This window comes from Nicotiana sylvestris, chromosome 12, assembly GCF_000393655.2.
Source record: "Nicotiana sylvestris chromosome 12, ASM39365v2, whole genome shotgun sequence".
Taxonomy (NCBI): Eukaryota; Viridiplantae; Streptophyta; class Magnoliopsida; order Solanales; family Solanaceae; genus Nicotiana; species Nicotiana sylvestris.
This window is the reverse complement of record NC_091068.1, coordinates 149,943,342-149,949,693: the sequence shown is the minus strand read 5'-3', so window position 1 is coordinate 149,949,693 and position 6,352 is coordinate 149,943,342.

The following is a 6,352-nucleotide window of genomic DNA, read 5'->3' as shown; positions in this document are numbered from 1 at the left end:
TATTTATAGCAGGATTCAGAATGATTTTACACGATCAGAATCACGGCCACATACACAGGCCGCATCCCGAATATTATGGGCCCAAACCCAGCCTACACAGTATCGGCAGGGCCTGGGCCACTGCTTTTCCGACGGAAGCCTGCTTGGTTCGTTTGACTTGGGCCCAACCTTCGTGAGGTTGAGAAATGCAGGCTTGTATTATTTATTCTAAAGGCAATGATTTGCCAATTATAATGAGGCAGTTTGTTGAAGGGAAATGAATTTAACTATCAAGGGATAACTTCCATACTTGGCGTGCATTAAAGGATATGCTAAACACAATTAGCCAAAGTCTAAGATACAACCTACTGCACTGTAAATCCTTTTATCTACCAGCCTATATACACAATCTAACATTCAATTACCATACATTGATATTTATTAGGCATGAGGGTTATCTCCAGTATCCAAACAAGAATGTAAACTATTATACATTAAATGATGTTCAATATAACAGTCTATGTATGAAATAAACATCTTCAACTCTTCTCTTTTGTATTCATGCTCAGCTTTCAAGTTACATTGACAGTGTATTAATCGTGTACCTGGTATAGCAAAGCAAAAGAAGAAGGAGAATGATCAACTGAGTAGTATGCAACAAACACAGCAACAGCAGATACACAGCAACAACACAGCAACAACAACCAACCAACAATGATGAAGCTCACAAGTAGCCGAGCAACAAACAAACAATCCCAGAAACAGAACAGTGAATCCAGCAGAAAAAACAGAGTATTCAATGTAACAGCACCAGCAGTTCAACAATCACAAACAGCTCGGCAGATAACCAACAGCAATTGGCAAAGACAGCTTGACCAACTTGAACTCTTATGTAGTTTTCAGACAATGTTTTGTTACAATATTCTGAAATTTTTCCTTATCTTTCTTTCTTTCAGTTTTTCCAACTTAAAACCTCTCTGAAGACTAAAAAATGTCCAGCCCCTTTATTGTCCTGAAACAGCCTATTTATAAGCCAATCCCCAGGTTAGTCCAACTGCCCGGATTCCCCCAGGTTGTAACCTGCCCATACCTCTTAACTCCCCATGCCTAAGTGCACTTTCTTGAAATGAAACTCATCTGCTCCCCATGCTTGTCCTATTGCTCTAATCAAGAGTTATGGGTGCATTAAAGTATTTACTTTGAACCCATGCCCTTATGTTTTGTTCCCCATTGTCATTAGGTTAATAGTATTTTAATTACCACTTGACATATTCTTAAAGTAATCCCTAATCAGACTCTGTCATATGCCAAAACTACCCTTAACCCTTGCTTATTACTGTATTACCCTAACTCTTAACAGTTAGTATATAGACCCTTCTGATTTTAGTCAATAACTGACTACTAGTTAATCAACTTAAACTCAATACTGCTTTTAAGCTGATCTATTAGATTTCTGCAGCTAATAGCCAATCCCCTGCCTATGTTCAAGCAATGATTCAAACTTAAACAAACAGGGGTGCCCATCAAACGGTATGAGTTGGCCACATTGGGAGCCAATCCTGAACAACTCAAAACCAATTGATCCAATATGCAGTTAAGGGTGTAAACTATGATCGAAGTGATACTACATTAGACCTATAAGTAACATCATAAATAAAAGAACAGGCACAGTAATCATACTGAAATGCAGGCTCCTGATTTTCAATCTTTCAAGTGAATTCAGTTGACGACACTTATTTAGATGACTACACAAACTATAATATACAGCAACAATCATCAAAAACCAACGAAACAAACTAAACCTTAACTCAAAATTCACATACATGGACAGACAAGTCAGAAACTAAAACAAAGCAGAACATGAACGACAAATAGAATTTAGGAGGACAAAAGAAAAGGAAAAAATACCTCAGGGAAATGAAAATAAGACTGAAAAAGCTTGGACTTGGACCAGATCATTTAAGGGTCGAATGGACTTTAATCGAAGTGTTCTCAACTGAGAACACCTCGGCAAAAGTCTATTGGACCCTGATCCTGTTGCTGATTCGGACAGAACCCATAGATCTGAATCTTAGGGTTCTTGAGGTTCGATTTTAGGGGTTCGAGCCTCTTGGGTTAGATTTGAATGGAACCAAAGCCATTCGGGGGGTGAGGGAGGTCAGGAGGTGCTGTGGTGAGTTTGGGGTCAGTCGGTGTAGATCTGGTTTTCGCTCGAATCTTCGATCGAAGATTCGAGAAGCTACGGGGTGATTCGAGATGAACGATTAACAGATTCATGTTCAGGATGGTTGGGTGCATCGGGAGTGTTATTTTGGTGGTCATCGGAATCCGGTTGGCCGGGGTTACAGAGGGGAAACCTAAGGTTGCTTATGGTTTGAGAGGGGGGTCTGGGACGATGGTGAACAGTGGCTGAAGAGGGGGGGTCTGGTTTGGGGCGTGGGGTAAGGGGTTAGGTTTATATATGGGGAGGGTGGTTCAATCCTGTCCGTTGGATTGATTACCATCGATGGCCAGGATTGGGGGAGTTTAAAAATACGGTACCGTTTGGTTAAGTAAGGGGTCGGTTTAAAATGGGAAGGGGTCGGGTCATGAGGGCCAATGAAGGCCATTGGATCAATGGAGATGAATGGCTCAGATTAACTGTCCCTGAAACGGCGTCGTGTCGACTTAGCAGGGGCTGCATTGGACCGTTTGATTGCCATGAATCAACGGCTCAGATTGAGGCGCTGATACGACGTCGTTTGGGACGTGTCCGGGCAGCCTGTGTTCGGACTGGATCTGTGTCCTGGTCTTGGGCCTATTTTTGTTTCATTTCTTGGCCCAAACCGATTTTCCCCACTCTTTTCTTTTGTTTTCTAATTTTAAAACTAAAATGAAAAAAATGAAATTAAAACAACCATTAATCTAACACTTTAACACAATTATCACACACACATTAAAATATTTAAATAGGTTAAATCACAACCTAAAAAATGCATATATATTTTTTGTGAATTTTCTTTTAATGACCGAATTACGGTTTAATTACCATGACATACATATTTGTATTTCGTTCGATAAGATTAAATGAAAAATGGACATAACCACAAATGACTATCAGCACATGTCACGTAAAATCGAAAAATTGTACAGCGAGGTCATTTGTCATTTATTTTTTGATTTCTTTTGGAGTGATTGTCCGTGAAGCAAAAATCGCGTGCTTACAGTGTGCATTCGATTTATCGATTCGATTTTGACCCTTATCTATAATTACTTATCGATTATCTATTTGTACATATACTTATCGTTATCGTTTCAATAAGGTTTCGATTTTTTCGATTTCGATTTATCGATTTGGAGCTTATCGAATCGGTTATCGATTACACCAATAAGAAAATTTGCGGGATTCCACAGAAAGTATATCGCTATAAACACGCCTAACTAATATGGACAAAAAGAAGCTAAAATAAGACGAACACCGTTTATAACATAAAAATATGCCAACAAGCATATGCAACAAAACTAAAGTAAGGGATCAAATGTATGTCACCAACACTCCAATGGTATAAAAAAACAAAATACATCATCATGGCCAATTCTGTTTTCCAGTAATTTGAACTTCATTCCCTTGATCTTTAAATATGATCATTCCTTAAATGTGGTAGAGGAAATAATAGGTTAGGGACTTAGGGTAAAGGAAAGGGTATTATAGAATAAGGGTAAAAAAATTGTATTTTTAGTATATCTTACCGGTTTATCGATAAACCGATAACCGAAGAGGACAAAATCGAAATCGATAACTCGATAAGGAAAATTTCGAAATCGAAATCGATAAATCGATAAAAAATAATCGATTCGATTTATCGATAAACCGATTTGAATGAACACCCCTAGGTTCTTCAATCTAGTTCGTGTAGCTTTAGGGTCGCAGTCTTAAATCTCACAGGAATTGCTCACAAAATGCCTTGCTGTTTTGCTCTCAATTCGTGTTTAACTTAAGTATTTGTGTGTCACTTGTAAAAGAGAACACAACTGACATATATAGAGTTAGTAAATAAAGATTAACTAGAGTCTAATGTTTTACTCTTCCATGGTGGAAGAGTTCTAGTCAACTTCAACTTCTAACTCTTCCCTTATCTTGGATAGAGTTCTCTTCAAGTAAGGAGTCCTGCTTCTTATCAAATATGCAGCCTTTTCGTTCAAGAATTGTTAGAAATAACCACTTATACTTATCCCTTTCACGTGAATGTCTTTTATTTGATTATGTCTGTCACTTGTGAACACTGTCCATCGACATGCTTCATGCATGTGTTCCTTTGTACAATTCAGGTACCTAGTACAATTTGCTTCTAAGAAAGATGAAAGGTACAACTCAAAACTCTTCTACACTTTGAACTAGAAATAAAGAAAGACATATAAAACTCTTTGTGGAGCTGGTTCTTCAATCTGGTTCGTGTAACTTCAGGATCCCGCTCTTAAATCTCACAGGAATTGCGCATAAAATGCATTGCTATTTTGCTCTCAATTCGTGCTTAACTTCAGTATTTGTGTGTTACCTGTAAAAGAGAACACAACTGATATATATAGAGTTAGTAAATAAAGATTAACTAGAGTTCTAATATTTTACTCCTCCATGGTGGAAGAGTTCTAGTCAACTTCAACTTCTAACTCTTCCCTTATCTTGAATAGAGTTCTCTTCAAGTAAGGAGTCATACTCCTTATCATATGCAACCTTTTTGTTCAGGTTCATGCATGTGTTCCTTTGTTAATCATCAAAACCAAAACCACTCAGGTCAACAACATCACTAAAAATGCTGCATTTCATGAAAGAACGAAACATGTGGAGCTTGACTGCCATTTTGTGTGCCAACAGTATCTTGTCGGCCTTATCCCTCTCTCTCCCATGTCCGATCTACCTCTCAGCTAGAAGATCTCTTCACGAAATCTCTCCATGGGCCTTTACATCACAACCTTTTTGGCAAGTTGGGTGTTTTTTCATCCCCCTCCAACTTGAGGAGGGGTGTTGGTGTTGGTGATGATAACGATGGTTTCGATGATATGAACAAGAATAGGTGACACAGTTGAGTTAAAGTGTAGTGGCTACGTTTGGTTATGTCTAAGAGAAGAGGTTTACATTTTGGCATATAGACTAGGCTTTGACAACTTGGGCTCTAAAATGGACTGATATAGGGATGAACATTTGGGCCTTACTGAAGGGAATTAAAGGCCACATTCTAGAAGCTTTCAGAAACAACTATTTTATACCCTATAAATATTTCTTTATTCTATGTAATAAATCCAAATAGTAGTTATACACTAGCTATTAGAACAGAGCCACATGGCATAGTTAGTTATAGAATAGATTTCATTTTTTTTGTATAAAAGGTAGAGTTGTACAAAGCATATTCACATCAATATATACGAATGAAAATTCTCTAAATCTTCTCAATTCTTCAAGATTCAGGACATCCTTAAAATCAAGAGAAATTTTCATAAAGCACTATATTTTAGTAGTAATTAGCCATCTATAGATATCATTTGCTATATTACGGATTATAGATACTTTTTATGTGATTATAAGATGTATTTGATGTATTTAAGCTATTGTATTCATGAATACAGTAGCAAAAATAGGCATGAATCAGGGAAGTCCAACTAATCAGTTGTTGTATTCGAGTGTATTCAACTGTATTCATGGAGTGAAACATGAGATTACAGCTGGATAGATTATTGTATTTGACTGTATTCACGGCGTGAAATAGGGGATTACACTGTTTTTAAAACGGAAAGTGGATCAATTAACATAATAGACTCCTAATATAACTCAACAAACTCAAATATAACACACAAATTTTGTATTTTCAATTATAAAAAAGATTCTCAACCGAAAAATACCCCAAAAACATAGTAATCTTCAGAGAAATTATATAATACATCTCAATACATAAATTATATTAATTAAAAAAAATTTTTTTGAATGCATTCATGGCATATAGCGAGACAGTGAATACAATGAAATACATAGAATACAGCGGGATACATTGAAATACAATGAGAAAAAAAAGACCATGAATACAATGAAATACATGGAATATAACGAGATACATTGAATTATAATGGAAAAAAAAGACAATGAAATACATGAAAATACATTGAAATGGTATCTATAAGAACTAGTTAGACAACTGGTTAGAAAGATCACGACCACCGTAGAAACAATAAGAACCCCAAGCGTATCACGTTCAGAAAACTGCCGACCGAATAAAACCAAAGGTGGATCCGACGGACGAAAAAGGTAGAGGAAAAGCCAAGCAGCAAGGAGACCGGCGAGAAGAAAAAGGGAAAATGGGTTTGTGATTGGGGAAAAGGCGAGAACAATGGTGATGAGGGAAAG